Below are 17,929 nucleotides of genomic sequence, written 5' to 3' on the forward strand. Positions count from 1 at the left end.
AGGGTGCTGTATAAACAGCAAATGGTATTATTAAGGTGCCTAGCTTATAATTAGCATTCTATAAATGCCAGCTTAAAGACAAGAGGAGATGCTGATCCCTGAATGTTTTCAGAAGGGGGACTTGGATGATGACTTTTCATAATATTATTATATTATCTCAAAAGATATAATAAAGAACCCTTCAATTTTAATAGTAAATTTGCCATCCTGTTTGTAGAGCTTTATCACAATTTCTTCAACTAGGAGAAAAAAAAATTTGTTTTTATCATCATTATTATCAAAAAACTATGTAGTACAGTAAAAAATAAAAATTTCTGAAGTTTCATACATTTAAAAACATAACTTAAATATTTTTTTGCCTGTAAGCACAAATAATTCATTCACAATCTTTCAATAAGGCTGGAAATACCATATTTTAGGAAAGCATAATTTTCTCATCAACAAAAACAAATGTTCCAACTAGTTTTATGAAATAAAAGCCTTTCAAATAGTCACTTGGAGTTGATTTGAAAAAAAACATTCTCTTGTCTGTTTCTGTTAATGCCCACATGAGTTTTAGTAGTTGCAACTGAAATCACAAAAACGAGGGCTTGATGCTTAGCTGGCAAGAAGCCAGAATAATGAAATTAATAACATATGCTGAAGAACCCATTTGTAACAATTTTTCCATTTAAAAAAATGAGGCAACTCAAAGCTACTGACAGGGCTTTCTCCCCTGCACCCACCCATTTATTTTCTTTTGCCTTCAATATGTCTGAATGTTGAAACTGAAAGTTCTTAGTTACTTTCACAACTCATGCAACTTCCACATTTAAGCAACCATGTAGCTGTTAGACAGTTTATTTTTGTTGTTGTTTTTGTACGTTTTTTTTTTAGGTCAGAGTTGAATTCTTGAAGTCTCTGCCAACCAGAGACACCCTCCAATTTGGAGCCGAGCCCTGTGCTAGTAGGGACATTTATGTAGACATGGTTTCAGTTGTATCGGCTGGTCTCAGCTGTCAGCAGCCTGCCATGGAACTCTTCTGCAGGTAACTCTCAAATCACAGAGCCCAGGACTAAAGGTACATGCATCTCATATAGAGAGAATCCTCTGAAGCTTTCTCTTAGAACTTCTTCTCCCTCACTTTATACACATTGCTAGTAAGCCTGGTAATCTAATTTTCAAACATATAATAAATTAGAGACAGCAAATTCAGAGGAAAGATACAAGCAGACTGAGAGCAGCTAAAAGCAATAAGCAAGAGATAAGCAGAAGTCAGAGACATGCTAAAACCAGGAATAGGAAAAATACAGTGCTCTCTGTCATTACCAGAAGAACTTTTACAAACTCGGCAGTTTGGGAGGGCATCATAGGTTTTCAGGAAGCTATAAGCTCTAATTATTGGTGTTGGTGTTCATGTAGATAAGCCTGAGTCACAAGATAATGTCAAGTTTGAGGGATGTGAGCAAGACTGTCATGCATTTTTCACAGTTGTTAAAATAAAGATATATCTATATCTTTATTACATATATATTATAAAACAACTCATATATTATAAATGTGCTTGTGTAATTGTATATGCATAGAACAGATTCAGAAGGATACACGTCAATAACAGATCTTCCTGGGCAGTGTGCTAGAAGGTAAAAAGAAAAAGAGACCTCAACTTTGTGTAATTCTGCTTTGCTAAAGTTTTCAAAATGAGCATGATTACTTTCATCAAAACAAATTTTAAATATTTCCTAAGAGGGCTAAAGAGTTGTTGCACGTCTACCCATGAACACTTTATTAGTCAGCCTGTAAACTAGCAAGATCTTGAGGGACATGGTCAAAATTCATTTCTCCTACATAGGAATATTTAACCTCTGTACTGTGTTATATCTCTGTATGATATCTGTTCTTTATGACAGGAAGAAAATATATATTAGATCTAGTTCTGTCTTTCAATGAACTAATAATTGAGTAAGAAGCTAAGAGGATAAGAAAGTGTGATGTATGAAATGGTGGGAAGTGAGGGAAGAAGGCCTTAGAAGATGTGGCCTTGAGAACCAGCCAGGACAGGGCACAGGCAAGGAGCTTGCTGGGAGGCCAGTGGAAGTAGGGGAGAATCAGGAAATGATGAGATACAGGGCAAAAAGCTTTGCCAAAGGGATGACAGGGAGAGATTGGAAAACAAATTGCAGCGATGTTAAAATGTTACAGAGGTCAGAGTCATCCTCACAGTGGCCTTTGTTTGGGGCCTTTTAAGTTCGTTGTCAAAAGATTGAGTAGCAGATCTGTTCATTATCTCTAATTTAAAGAGAAACATGAATTTGAGCTCTGCAGCACAAATTAAAAGCAGCATTTCATGAGTGCTGTCTGTTGCAGTGACAAAAGACTGAACACCACACAGAAAGTTCTTTTGGAGGGAATATGAAAGCTTTATGGAGGACACATGGCTGATTTCAGCAAAAAAGGGAATGTGACAGGAGAAAGGAAACCACAGCTGTGCAAGACAGGGCGAGCACAGAGGAATTGAATGACATTAAAAGTCAGTACCTGGACATCCAAAATTACTTAAGGAGGACTAGGCCCCAAACAGAAAACTGGGGGTGTGATGCATAACGTAGCAGTGGGCATAAGCTTATAGATATCAAATGTCACAACATGTAATTAAGAGAAAAGAGTAATAACAAGCAGAGAGATAAGCAGTGCATCATGTGACAAAATACAAAGGGAAAGAAGGATTTGTGGCACAAGTCTTGGTTACGGGGGGGTATAAAACTAGAAAATTTTTAAATATTTCCATAAGGTCCTTAAAAATCATACTAAATTTAAAACCTAAGTTTTAAAGCCGTAGAGAAAGAAAAGGAACACTTACTGTTAATTGGGACATTAATGTAGCAAAAATGGCAAGTCTGAGATAATAAGTTGATATGGAAGCAAATCAAGGATTCTTTCAAACCAGAATAAATCTGGAAATTGTAAAGATGAGGAAAAGCCCAAATTTTTCTATGAATTCCTTCAAAAGGAAAGCAGCCAAAATAAAATCAATGTAGGAGAAAGGAGCATTGAAGAATCAAAGATGGCTTTGTTGCCAAAGGCAAGAAAGGCTAAGTTGCTTTTCAATATTTTATATTCAATACTAACAAATACAAGATGATGTGCCAGGCACTCTTCACAGTAGCCTATAAATGTGAAACCGTGGAACCCACCCAACAATTTTATGCGATAGTTGCACTATGATTACGAACTCCAGATGAAATGAATGGACGAGGAAACTGAAACCCTGACAGTTTAAGCGTTTTTTTTTTTTTTTTAAATAACCAGCTAGTAAGTGGCAGAGCAAGTTTGAACCCAGCATCCATGTTTTTTTTTGTTGTTGTTTTGTTTTGTTTTGTTTTTTATCTTTAGATTAACTAATTTTTTCCCTCAGACATTATATCACTCTAGAAGGCTAGTACATTTTTCTCATTCTAAGACTCGTGGCATAAAGATCACTGCTATATAGTACAGCTAACCTCCTCCAGTTATCACATACTTATTAAATTAGCCTCATTTAAATGTATTTATCCTCATCTGTTTTTTCCCTTCATCCATAAAGTAAGCATTATTGACTTTCTATTCTCTACATAGATATATGTTTGACTCATGGGAAAAATAGAAGTTGTAGAATATAGTTCCTGCTTTCAAAGACCGCGCACTAACTGGGGAAGGCTAACTGCTATAACAATCTCAACCTTTCAGTGGCTTCTCACAATGAAATGTTACTTTTGCTATTTCAGTGAGGCTTGCATGGCTCAGGGAAAGCAAAATAGAAGGACTCCACTTCTTTGTCAAGGGCTCTGCCCTCTTCCAGGAGCTGGCTTCATTCAGCTGGTTGGTGGGGAAAGAAAAGAGAACCACCTTTGGGATGTTCCTAAGAACCAGGCTGGAGGGGTGTACCTGGTCAATGTCCCCATTCCACTGGCCAGCTCTTGGATGCAAGGCTGCACCTGATTGGAAGGTGGTGCCTCAGAAGAGTCTAGAAATGTCTGCCACAGTCCAAAGTCAGGAAGAGACTACACTGTGGCTTTCACTTTTAGTGCCAACCATTGGCTCAGTGAGAATTTAGAGGGGTAAATAGAAATTGCTGTAGGATGTTCAAGCAGGAAAGTGTTTAATATGGGAATTAGTAACTCTTGAAAGAACAGATTGCACCAAGATCAAGGAAGCTGCTGCCAATGTTCAGGAAACCAGGAAGGGCAGGATTCTCAGGGAGCTACCACTGATTACCTCACTGTCCATAGCCCTCAAGTAGGTGGTTTCCAGGAAATGCTGGCAAAACTATCACATTGTCCTCTGTTGACACCCACATGTCTTCCTGCCACTACTGGAGCAGTAATGGCCCTTCCTCTCTTCCACCAGGCAAATCTCACACAGAGACCTCTGATTTGAAAACCTTAAACTGGACTATGATGGCAAAGACATCAGGAAATGTGGTTCTCAGCCCTTCAGCTGCTGCCATAGAGGAAAGAACAAAGAAGAATAAAAAGATGGTCTCAAGACGGCCATAGACAACCCAACTTGGAGTGAGGTAGGGCATTTTTATTTTCTTTATAGAATTTTTTTCTTTTGGAAATATAAGAAAGGGAAAACTGTGCGTGTTAGAATCCTATGCTTTGGAGCTTTATTCAGTCTTTCATTAACAGCTTTTAAACTCCCTTTTATGTCTCACAGTCAGTTTTCAAAGTATAATATAAATCAATGGGTAGTAACCAATCAATGGCATAAATCAACATTAACATGTGATCCTTATCATTACCAACAACGGTGGCCTCATTCTTGTCTCTAATTTTATCCCCAATCTCTCAGGCAAGATTGGTCATATTGTAGACTGTTATTTGGGGTGGGAGGCTGCAATAGACCTTTCTCAGTACAATGAGGGAATTTTTTTTTTTTTCACTTTACCTGGATTCTCTTGTTGCTGTTATTTTAAACCATGACTTCAATTCAACTTAATAGTTCTTGGTGACTCTTTACTTCATCACTCACTGTGCTGAAGTTATACCACGGCTTAAGTGTTCATTTATGTAGAGAGAATTACAGTGAAACAAGAACAGTTGCAGATCACATGTGCAAATATAACAATCAAAGTCTAGGACAATTCATAAATGCAAGCATCAGCCTATGCCTGCATATAGAAATGGAAGATGTGTAAATCCACTGGTACAAATGTTACTTTCTGGCTGGTGAGGAGAACCAAATAGTTCCACAGGGCCTAATAAAGGTTGATAGTTCTAGGCATCAGCAAGAGCAAACTGAGTCGGCCTCAACTGTCTTCTGTGAGGCTGAAAGCAGAATGTAAGCATTTTGTTTTTATTATGAATAATGAGAACATATTAAGTAATATTTACTAAAAAAAGCAATAATAATAACTAACTCATATAATGTTACTCATCGGACACTGGGTAGGTACTGTTATTATTTACATTTTAAGATGCACTCTTCTGTGATGCTAATAAATTAGTAAGTTGCCCAAAGTCACAGGCAGTAATCTGGTTTCAAAGTCCAGGTTCTTACCAAATGTGGCGTTATATGGCCCACAATTGTAGTCATTTTGACTACCTCTGTGCACATAAAACATCTGCCTATATATCCAGCAATATCATACTCACCGAAGAAGTTTTTATAGGAAGAGATGAAATCAGTCACCTTATCTATTTTTATAATCCTGAATTAAGGAGTAAAGCTGGTCCTTCCCCTGACTGAGTCTCATCGGTGTTAGGAATGATTGGCTTCCTATTGCAATTATGGTGTAAGCAGGGACAGGGAATATGGGAGATGGCCTTTAATGAGACTTTTCCCAGGAACACATCATGATTATAACATAAACATAAAAAGTTACCTTACAAGATCAGGGTAGTTCTAGGCTATCAATATATCATTTCATTGCAATTGAATCTATCTATCTATGTATAATTTTTCTGGACAGAAAAACAAGAAAATAACAATGGGAGTTACCTGTGAGATGATGGAAACTGAGAAGATATGAAATAGGATGGGAGAAAGACTCTTTACTATATGTCATTATTTCTTTTTTAATGTCTGAACCATGGAAATATGTTTTCTATATTGAAAATTTATTAAAAAACTAAAAGAAGCATTTAATGAATACTTAGGTATAGACTCCTCCAGCTATATAGGTGGAGAGGATAGAAAAGGTAAGTTTCTCATAATTTTTCTTTGGGCAAACAAAACGTATGCCACTTAACACTTAATAAACTGCAACATATAAGGAAACACAAATTAGGACAAGACAAACTGCTGCCATAAGTGCAAAGGATATGCAGAGTAACTGCATGCAGAAAATGTGCTGAGTATAACCAGAGATGTCTTTCCGAAGGAATCGAATTGCAGGTCTTGAGAGAACAGAGAGATATGGTGTCATAAACATGCAGCATTATGACAACTAGCACAAGTGTAGGGATCAAACTAAAGTTTTTAAACTCATCAAGTAAGATTGAGAAGTTGGTGCCTTGAGAGAGTAGAATATTGGTAGTTTGAGTCTTTCAACACAGGAACAGAAAGGGGTTATATTCATCTTATTTATGTACATTGGCTTGATCTTGGTTTATAATTTCTACCCTCTTAACTAACTGAATTCTATTACTTTTTGTAATAGCTTTTAATGGGTCCTCTTAGATGTTCCAGGTACATATTTAAATCTCTTATGAAAGGCAATAATTTACTCCTTCCTTTCTAATTTTTATCTCTATAGTTTCTTTTTCTCTATATTAATGACACCGACTGACACTTCCAACACAATTTTTAATAATAGTAGTGATATTGGGTATTTTTCTTGTTTCTAATTTACAGGAAATCATGTAGCTGGCCATTGAGATAAGATATATTTTATTATGTTAAAGAGCCATTTTATTAAGTGTTAGTTAAGTACTTAAGTGTTTTCGTAAAGTAAACATAGATGTTGAATTTTAATAAATGTCTTTTCAGCATCTATGGAAATGATTATATTTTTTTCTTTTAGACCTGTGGATGCAATGGATTACAATGATAGATTTACAATATTGAACCATCCTTGCATTTCTAGAGTTACCTGCACTAGATTACATTCTATTTTTTAAGGTGTCGCTATATTCTTTTTGCCAATATTTTACTGTAAAGTTTTGTATTGATATACGTAAATGAGAGGTCCATATAATTTTCTGTCAGGGGCTGTGGTAGAAGGAATTTAAAGTGAACTTGCAGCATTTACGCCCTTATATAATCAACTTGACTTGAGTGTGGGTTGGATCTATGACTTGATTTTAACCAACAGAATATGGCAAAGGTTATGGGATATAACTCTCATATTTACATTACATTATATAAATTTCCGTTTGGCTAGTAAACTTTCTCTTGAGTCTTTCATTTCATTGGTAGTTTGAAAAATCAAACTGTCATATATTCTACAACCACAAATGAATGAATTCTGCTAATAACAAGTGAGCTTAGAAACAAATATTTCTCTAATCAGGCTTCCAGATGAGAATGCAACCCAGCTGATATGTTTATGGAAGAAGATCCAGGTAAACAGTGCTTGGACTTCTGACCCATGGAAAATATAGAATCGTAAATGTATTAGGTGCTAAATTTGTGGTAATTTATTTTGCAGCACATAAACTAATATGGGGACAATTCTTATTAGGATATGGAATCAGGGTATCTTATGTTTTCTAGAAAAGATTTAGAAGCTTTTCTTGTTTATTTATACTCTTCCAAAAGTTTGGTAGAAACTCTGTTAACTTTTTCATCTTGTGATTTTAGAGAGGAAATTCTTTGAGAGTTTTCTCTATTTCTCCTATGTAGTTAGATTTTTCTATTTCTTCTGGAGTCAGTTTTGGTAAACTATATTTCCAAATAAAAATAATCTTTTTATCCAGATTTTTTATTTATCGGTATTGAATTGGGCAAAATACTCTCTTAAAATTCTCTTAATTTCCTTCATTTCTGAACTTAAAAATGTAGGCTAGTGTGTTCTTTAATCTATTTTTTCCAACCAACACAATTTTGTGTTTTATTGTTTTCATTTAGTTATTTAGTGGTTTGTTTATTTTCTAATTAATTATATCTTTATTAATTCTTTTTTAATGTTCATTTTTATTTCTCTTCTTACACTTTAGATATATGCATATTCTGTTTGTTTTTAATCTTTGGTATTTATAAAATATTTAAGACTACAATATTTTCTCTGAACACTGTATTAGCTATATCTCATAAGTTCTAATATGAAGTGTTTGAATTATCATCCTTTTTAGACATTTTATAATTTGAGATTAAATTTTTTCTTTTATCAAGTTGTTAAGAATTTTCTAACTTATAGGAAGTGGGGGCATTTTGTTGCTTTTGTTAATTTCAGTTTGACTGCATTGTGATCAGACAATATTTTCTGTATTAATTTTACTCTTCGGAGTACACTGAGATTTTGTTTCTCACCCGGTATAATTGATATCTATGCAAGGTTTATGAACACTTGAAAATAAAATGTATTTTCTATTTTTAAGGTCCAGTTCTAGATACATGTCACTTGACTTCTGACATTAAATATTGCTGAAAAGATATATGAGGGAAGACTGTTTTCTTCTGTAGAAGTGATACCTTGCCCCAGCTGCTTAAAGGATTTATTTTTTAAGTCCAGTAACTTTACTAAAATTGTTCAGATGTTGAATATCTGTAACCTATGACTTGCCTTTTCTATTTAGACTCAAGTGCTTTTTAGTTTAGGAATGTTTTCTTAAATTGTATATTTAAATATTTTATCTATTCTACTTTTCCTCTTTCACAGACTCCAATTACACATTTGGTATGTCTCCATGTCCTGTTTTCTATTATCAACATTTTCTAATTCTTTTGAATTATTTATCTTAATTGTATTTTGCTTATTTTTGTCATTTCTCTCATCTGTGTTCATTACTGTTTTTTCCACAATGTTTATTCACTTTTGAGCTCCTTCCAATTGCTTCTTCATTTTAGTTTGTTTCATGGTGCATTTTTTAAACCTGATAAGTGATTTTGTTAATAAATTTTGCTGCTTGTATCATCTTTCATTCTTAGGGCGTCTCTGAATAGATATGTATTAATTTCTTCTTATGGTTTATTATTATATGAATTGAGTGTTTGTGTACCTGTAATAATAAGAGTTTCCTAAAGTGGGAATTGGACAAGGTAGTGATCTATAGTAGCTGGTTTTGTTTTGTTTTTGTTTTTGTGGTAAGAAACCCTGCCTTATCCTCAATTACCACAAACTTAGATGGCTTCATGCAGATATGGCTTTCTGTATTATTTTTTTCCTTTTTTTTTTTTTCCAGTAAATCCTTCTCTTTTTGATTTAATCATTCCATTTGGTTAGAGGTGAGGGATGATGTCTTTTGCTTTCAACTAGCTCATTCCTGTTTTTGCAAACCCTTTTGAAAATATAAAGAATCATTTTGACCCTCAAGTGTAACTCTCCCCATCACAAAGTGTCTTTTGATCATGCCCTCAGTAATCTGCTACCATCATGTTCTTACTCACCATGGTCCCCCATTTCCTTCTGTGCAGCTTCTGTATGAACTCAACTGCTTTTTAGCAACTTTCAGAAATTTTGTAACTCCAACTGTTAAAAATGAAATTTGTACTTTTTTGTTTTTACTTTGCTTACATTCCTTTTGATAGTACCCAAGAATAAAATAAGAGAATTATGAATATTGATTGCCATGTCCATACCAGAAATCAGTAAATACTCCTTGAGTGACTGATAATCACCTCTACGGTGTAACTATATATTTACTGTGCTGTGGCAAACATCTGGTTTTATTTTTAATTTTTAAAAATTTTTTTCTGTCCTGTTTCTTCCCCCTCATACTGTGATTATGATGGGGACATCAATTTCATTTCTATTTTTTCTGAATACAAGGGTAGGCACATGATTTTATCCCTTAAGGCGAAGTGCTTAGCTCAGTTTAGGCACATGACCCAAGCAACATCAATCAGAGCTCTTTGGGGAGATTATGATAGAGTGAAGGGATATGATCTTTCTTTATTCCAGATTTTGGGCTATATAAACCCTGTAAGCCTGGTGCTCTTTGTGGTTATGTTTTACTTCACATAGGAAAAGGCTTACCTGAAAGTGAAGAAAAGAGAGGAGAAAGGACAATTACTGATGACGATTTCTGGGTGCCTGTATCCAACTATGCCTGTATTGTTATATGACCCAATAGAGACTCTCTTTTGCTTAAACTACTTTGAATTGGGGTTTTGTCTCTTGCAGCCCATACAAACATGGATGATTCTGGGGTCTTTAAGATTTCCAGACTAGTTATTGACTTAGAGATTTTTTTCCCTAAAATTCAAAACATTTTTGTGCTATTTTGATCCATAAATGTGATTATAAGGGATTTTAATGTTTAATTTAATTATACTTTCATGTGTATACAATTTATTTTAGAATTTATTTTCTCATATTACATCATTAAAAGTCAGTCTTAGATTTCTACATATTAATTATCACTGCTTAAAAGAAACTTTACTATGTTAAGACTGCAAACATTTATGAGATTTTCTTAAGAATGTCAGATAACCTGCCCACTATTCTGAATTCCTTTGATGTGTTCCTTCAGATGTAGCTCTGAGTTTCAAAATGTACATCCAATAATTTTCTATTAAATGAAATATAGCTAGGTGACATCATTACTTTTAGAAAGAAGACCATTGCACAGTCTTGAATTCCTAGGAGGCAAACTTGCTTTTAGTAGATGTGTAATGCCAGACCAGACCAGTGGTTATTTTCCTGTGATGCTAGAGCCAGGTGGAAATATTTGCAACTCTCTATGCCACAGAAGACCTGAGCAATTATGGATACTGGAGGTCACTTCACCTCCAACGACTACTTGGTGGGAAGTGTGGTTTTTTAGTGTCTAAGAATGAAAAGAGACTTGTGTAGAAGCAGTGTTCCTTACTGAAAAGCAAGACTTACAATTTATGAATCTGGCTTTTGGCTATGAAGCAAACACTTTTCTATGGCCAATGCAGGCAAAATTGTACTTCAAAATCAGACAGGTCTTAGATTAATCTTACTTCTATTGTCATCATTAGGTATCCCACCAGTAAAGAATTGCACTCATATTGACAAGTGACTCTTTGGTAAGTACACCGGCTTTTACACAATTTCTACATACTTTAATAAAAAAAAAATTATGTATGAATTAAAATAGAATTTGGTCAATATTTTTAATATAAGATTTTTTGGTACTGACTATATGACTATATGCTTAAACCCTCTTACTATATTAGATACAAATCCTTAGATAGAAATTATCATTTAAAAACATTTAATAATATAGTATGCATATATAACAAACATAAATTTCCTATTCTTTAGAAATCTGAAATACTGAAACAAATTATCATGGAAACAGATAAATAATCTATTATTTATTTTAAAAAATTCAATTTTTCACAAATATAAGTAAAAATTAATAATTACACATTACCTAAAACAAAAGACTGGGGCTCAGTGGGGATGCTAAATTCTAGGAAGATAAGCTCTCCCAAGAGTTCATTGACTGAGAATGATTGTCCTGAATCCACAGCTCACTGGGTCTGGAATGCTGCATCTGAGATATGTCTCAGGAGGAACAAATTGGGATGTGGGGAAGGTGGGCCCATAAGACAATAATAAAAGGAAGCTGAGGCTTTCAGCCACCAAGTTAGTTTTGAATTCCTTCTTCCTTTCTCATCTTCACGGTCGATGAATATACATGTCCTTCCCCTTCTTCCAGACACACTGTAGATACTACTATTGTGATTAGTTTTCTTCTTCCAAGCTGTTCTGTGTTGGTTTTAACCTAATTTGAACTGATAAACATATTGGAGCAGAGGGCATAGGTCATACACAGGACCTCTAGTGTAGCCCAGGGTTGTCCTGTATGTTTTTGAATAATGATATTCATGGTGCAGGATTTGGAAGAAAGATTACTATAAGAGCAAATTTTTATTGAGTGCTTACTAACAAGCAGCATTTTACATGTACTATTGCATTAAAATACCATCATTAAATAATGGTGCTTATAAGATGAACACTGATATTCTTCCCATTTTACAAAAAAGGAACCAAGAGCTAGAACAAATTGCCCAACTTTACACGACTAGTAAGTAGCTGATTGGGAATTCAAACTCAGGTATTTTGACTTCAGAGTGCAGGCTTTTAATTGCTGCGTTCTGCCTTCTTCAATGTGATGTTTGATTCTTACATATTAAAGTGTTTTGAGAAGAACAGGAATTGAAGGAAAATTTGAGGGTAGGAATATTTGAGAGAAGGAAGATTGATCCCTAAAATCAAGACAAGCTATCAGGGAGCAAGAACGAATTACTAAGAAGCTAGAAGGGAAAGGGCTAAAAATCTCTCTCTCTCTCTCTCTCTCTCTCTCTCTCTCTCTCTCTCTGTCTCTCCCCTCTCCTTCCTCTTCACCTCACCTGTTCCTCCCCTTCCTTCTTTCCTCTCCTCTTTCCCCTTCCCCTTCCCCTCTTTTGTCTCTCCCCCTCTCCCTCCCCCTCCCTCTTGCCCTCTCTCCCTCTCTCAAAATCCTGAATGTATTAAGACAGACGCAGGCTCAGAGGAAGCAGAAATGAATAGAGAAGATAAAAAGATTAAAACATTATTTTTTACACTCTAAATCGAGAGTAAATTTTACACTTTGAAATATAAATAATTTAAAGTCCATCGAATCAAACTGAGATAGATTTTCAGAAACCAAGCCATGCAATAAGTTACCAGACAGGTCAAATTCATATCCACTTAGTGATTTGTTTGAACCCAGTACAAAAATAGTTTCCATGGTAAATAAACATAAAAACTGAAAAACATCTTAAAGCAATATACAAAGTGTTTCTTATTAAATTTAAATACCACAAATCTAACCAAATTAAATAATTTAGGGAGAGTTTTAACATAAAAATTAAACATGTGCTAAACTTACCTTAGTTTATAGTTTATTTAATATAAACTTTCAACTTTAAAAAAAAACATTTTTTAAAACTTTTTGCATTCCTCTGTGGTGGAGATGTTTATTTGTGTTTTAATCATCAGCATGCCATTGGTCATTTCAAAACTGAAAAGATTAAGTGCAAGAAAGATGAAAATAACATTATTGCCTTAAATGTGTTTTAAGATAGAGTTTTTCTTTTGCTCTAGTTAAAAAAAAAATCTTTTGATGTCATTAATAGTATTTCAGGCACTTCTGGCAAACCTAAATGTTGGGAATGATAAATGGAGTATTCTGAAGAGATGATATTAATATTGTGTTAGGCAAGAAACCTAGGAATGTCTGAATCATCTGCCAGACCATTAACCCCTCAGTGGGAGGTCGCTGGGAGAGACAATGTGCAAGACAATGGTTAGCAAAAGTAATGATTAATGCTTTTTTTATTTTTAGCTAGCCTTCTATGAAGCATGTCAGTGAGTTAGAAAGGGTAATGTACAGTAGTCCTTTCCTTCTTACGGATAGACCCAACTTGCTTAAAACCAAAGCAGGACATATGTGAGCTTTGTCCACTTTGACTCTAAAGACCAAACACGAGACTCAGATCTTACCACCATTCTGTACAATGAGATAAATACAAAGCATATCCATCAATACTAGAGAAAAGGGGAGAGTGAGTAACCAAGAGAGAACTTTTTGGACAAGGACAGGAGTTCTGAGCTCAACTGCACCATAGAGGAATAAATATCCCCAAGGGAATGAAATGAAAGTGACCAGAGCTGCTCAGAGCTGTCCTGGATTTCTTATCGTTCTGGTTGAGTAAATGAAACTGATGTCTACTCAAAGCTATGAAGAAAAAAAATAGGCTAAGGTGAAAGAAAGTGACAGGGAGGCAGTGGCTATTTTAGATGTTGATGATATTTAAGTACATGCAAGTGACATTTAAGTAAATACCTACTTCACAAGAATGAGTAACTCCAGCGAGATATGGAGAAGAGTGTTCCAGGGAATGGGACAACATAGGGTAAGGTCTTAATATAAAAGCAAACTGGAGTGTTTTAGAAAGAGCGAGAAGTTTTGTGTGGCTGGAGTGGGCTGAGGAAAGAGAAGAAGGATATAAGACGAGCCTGGAGGAAAGACAGTGGCCAGATGACATAGAGCTTGTAGGCCATGCAAAAGAGCTTGAATTTTATTCTTACTATAATGGGAAGCTCCTGGCAGACTTCTAAGCAGAGTGTGATCACTCTGACTCTTCTGCTGAGAACAGATTCTAGGAGGACAAGAATGGAATTAAAAAGACCAATAAGGAGGATATTCCTGCATTTGTTTAAAAGAGGACGTGGGTATGAACTAACAATGCAGCATCCAACTATAAGTGGGACTGTCTCCCTTCAGAGACAAATTTAGCAGTGTCAGAGATATCCCTCAAGTATCACTGGGACTATTTCCCTAATTATTGGCTACCATGTAGCCACAGTGGACCAATGAAAAGGTTAGTTCAGTCTTCAAAGCCTTTTATGAATGCCTGTTTAATGTTAGGTCCAGAAGCTTCTGATAGGGGTTAGTACAGGCTATGAATATTCCCCAAATGTAACATCGTACAGCATCTTCAACTGTTACCTTCCATTCTATTTTCCATTTTGAAAAGTGTTCTAATTTAATCAAAATTCACCATAAAGGGTTATGCAATGAGCACCAGACTACAGCCCAAGCAACTCAATGCCAACATCAAGTGTCTGATGTTTCTTACTACCCTATAAAATTTAACTCATCAAACTCTCACAAAAGTCCCTACAATGAATCAAATCCCATAATTTCCCACAAATAAACTTTACTCTCCCAAAATGAATCTTCCTTTTCTTGATCCCACTGAGAAATGAAAGTCTGCAATATTAAAATAAAGTCTTCATACAAAGGCCATCTTCCTGCCCGCTCCTCTCATTCCATCACTGAAGCCTGTGTAGCAACTTCAGACAATTACAGAGCCTGATCATTCTATCTCTAATTCTGTCATAATTTTCATTTTGGAAAAATGACTGTGGGAACATTGCTAATCTAACCTGATATTCGTTCAATACTAAATCATTCTGTGTCGATTCCCTTCAATGTCAATTTCAGCCTTTCTAGAAGAGCCTGAAACCTACAGAACATCCTGTAAAAGCCTCTCATCAAAATCGGAATAAAATAACTCCAAACTGTGGCCCCTTGGATCCCGCGTGATCTCTTCCCTATCTGCCTCTACAAACTCATCTTTTAGCACAGGCTCTCATTTGGTGTTTTCAGGAAACATAGGAGAGCCCATTTTCCCAGCTTTCCCTGGTCTTTCCTTGTGTTAGCACTGAAGGTCTTGTGTCCTTGGAACCCCCTCAGTTCTGGGCAATCAAGGGCGGATGGTCACTCCACCACAGGCTTGCTTTCTTTTTCTCACACATGCAGGCTGGTGTCTCTGTATGGAACATGCTTCTCCCAGATGCTTCTGTGGCTCGCTCTTTCTCAGTTCTCTATTTAAAAAAAAAAAAAAAAAAAAAAGTTTTCAGAAAGTGCCTTTAAATCACCTGTATTATTATTAATAGACTTTACTATTATCTGATATTGTATCTTTTATTTTTCCATTTAATTACTTATTGTATGTCTCCTCCTCTAGTATGTAAACTCTATGAAGGACTTTATCTTCTTATCTGCTATATTTCTACTTGCGAGAAAAGTGCCTAACACATGAAAGGTTCTCCAAAAATATTTGTTGAGCCAATAATTTTTCGATTCTGTTCTAGTCTTCATGTCTTAAACCATAGGGGTCATAATCATCAGTACCAACAAAAACAGAAATTGTATTTATTCAATAATTTAAATTTCAGAACTAGTAAAATTTTATGAACTATGGCAGGCCAGCAAGTAAGGGAAGTCATTGAATTCAGTCAGTCCATGGTGAAAGGCTTAACCAGATGGACAACAATTTAAGTGGTTTAAAGCAATATTTAAAAGAGAAATTGTTTACTTCATGTTCTTTTGGAACTGTTATAACTCACCTTCTCCTTTCTAACATGAATCAGTTCTCCAAAATGGGGATTCTACCTTCTATAAATTTTGCATATAATTTTGCACAGGGCAAAAAGCTTGTCACCTCCTTGAACCCTTACTCCAAAAATATCTAGTACCAAATGCCAAGAACAAGGTTTGGAAGCTTTTTCAAATTCTGGGTTCTTTGTTATTTCTAATTCTAAGATTTTCCAAAATAGAATTGCGCCTTGACCCTCAGCTTTGTTCAGCTCAAATTCTGACACCAGGCCATTTAGAAACCCTCCCTTCCCTCTACCCAGTGTTCCCACATATGTTCTTAGACTCTTGAGCCATTACTAGAAAGCCTTATACACCATAATGATGGCAGATAATTTTGCAATGCCCAAAGAATATTAGGCATGAGAAGGTGGAATATACTCTTATACCATAAATTCCATTTCTCTGTTGCCATGTACAAGGCTTAATAACTTGAACGTCCCTCCCAGGAATGGACAACTGACTTCAAATTGACATACATCTGACCCAAACCAGCCTCTCTTTAACCTTACAGATGAACAAAAGGCTAGAGGAGTGGAGAGGCCAGCATAGGGTGGCTACGTCGCTGCACTTCCAGAGGGTTCTCTAGTGACTCTGCCGGGAAGGTAGGTGGATCCCTGATGATACGTAGATTGGAACAGCCTGCTTTAAAATAAGCACTGGGAACCTAGATACAGAATGTTTACTGTGTCATCTCCTGGAGGTGACTAAGTGGGCAGGCATCTCCAGGAGCCTCGCCAGGAGAGCCCTGCCTAGAAGTGACACGTCCCTGCCTCCCACACTTGCTTGCTTTGCTGACACTGAGTACACATGGAAGCGGGAGATACAGCTAGTCTATCAGAGGTGCTATCAAAACCACAAAAAGCTAAAGGCAGAGACCACCACAGTTTGTTTTCAAATTCTGTCTTTCAAAACCATGTTTTCCCCTAAAACGTGTGTTCCTCGTTGGAGGAAAATTGTGATGTTAGTTTGCTTCTTGCGGAAAATGCCAAGGCACATCATTGCAATGGGAACCTTCTCGTAGAGGCTGCAGAGAGTCAGTTGTGTAGGAGTGGGCCTTTCCACCTGGCAAACCTCTGGAATTTCAAAGGTGGAACTCAGCCCCCCTCCCATTTTTCCCTCTCAACAGACCTCAATCCTCCTCAACCTCAGGGACTTTGGTCTGTGCTGTAAGAAATGAAACATATTTCCCAATGTGTTTTCTTTCTTTTTTAATAAAAATATCAAAGGCATACTTATCAGTGGCTGAGGAGGGAAAGCTGCGGCAAAGGCTATTTTTTAACTGGAACATGCCCCGTGCTGTGACACACTCATCCAGGGGCGGCAGAAGATTGATGGCTGGACATGTGGAGGGAACTGCCACTGATTGAAATCAGACAACTGCAAACTGTGAGGGAAGCCAGGGGAAACCATTTTAACCACAGCCATCCAGTCTTAGCACATTTGGACAGGGCTTTTCCTCGGCCTGCCGTCTGCACCACAGAACTCAGAGGGGCTTGGCAACGTGGAGCCAAAGGCAGAGTGAGGGTCTGTGACAGCTTCAAAGCTACACCCCTCTATGTCTCTATCTCACCTGCACCTTTTTAACAAGCCCGCAGCCAAGCAATTACCCATCACAGGCCTCAGAACCCCACAGGGAAAGCAAGCAGTCCACTTTCACAAGCTCAGAGGAGAGATAAAAATGATAAACCCCACTGTTTCCCTGGCCTAAATCTCTGATGTTACCGTCCTTTAATTTTGTGCAGGATTCTTTTATTTGCTTTTCAATGAGCAGGGGCTGAGAGGAAGGAAGTCATGGGAAATTGTCAGTGCATTACTTAGTACCCATCACCAGGATCGCAGCCAGAGTTCAGGGTTGTTAACAATTGTGCAGCTATGCACTTGAACTGAGACATTTTTATTTCATTAGGGGTGTCAG

The 17,929-nt window shown here is 36.3% G+C and overlaps 1 long non-coding RNA gene across 1 annotated transcript; it reads left to right on the forward strand.

The window, feature by feature from the left end:
* Positions 1–4,391: 4,391 nt before the first annotated feature.
* LOC118603052 lies at positions 4,392–16,610 on the forward strand. The gene is made up of 3 exons (XR_004951125.1): positions 4,392–4,535; positions 11,072–11,119; positions 16,526–16,610. It is a non-coding gene; the product is annotated as an uncharacterized LOC118603052 (long non-coding RNA).
* The last annotated feature ends 1,319 nt before the right edge of the window (positions 16,611–17,929 follow it).

Source organism: Rousettus aegyptiacus, unplaced genomic scaffold, assembly GCF_014176215.1.
Source record: "Rousettus aegyptiacus isolate mRouAeg1 unplaced genomic scaffold, mRouAeg1.p scaffold_m13_p_1, whole genome shotgun sequence".
Lineage (NCBI taxonomy): Eukaryota > Metazoa > Chordata > Mammalia > Chiroptera > Pteropodidae > Rousettus > Rousettus aegyptiacus.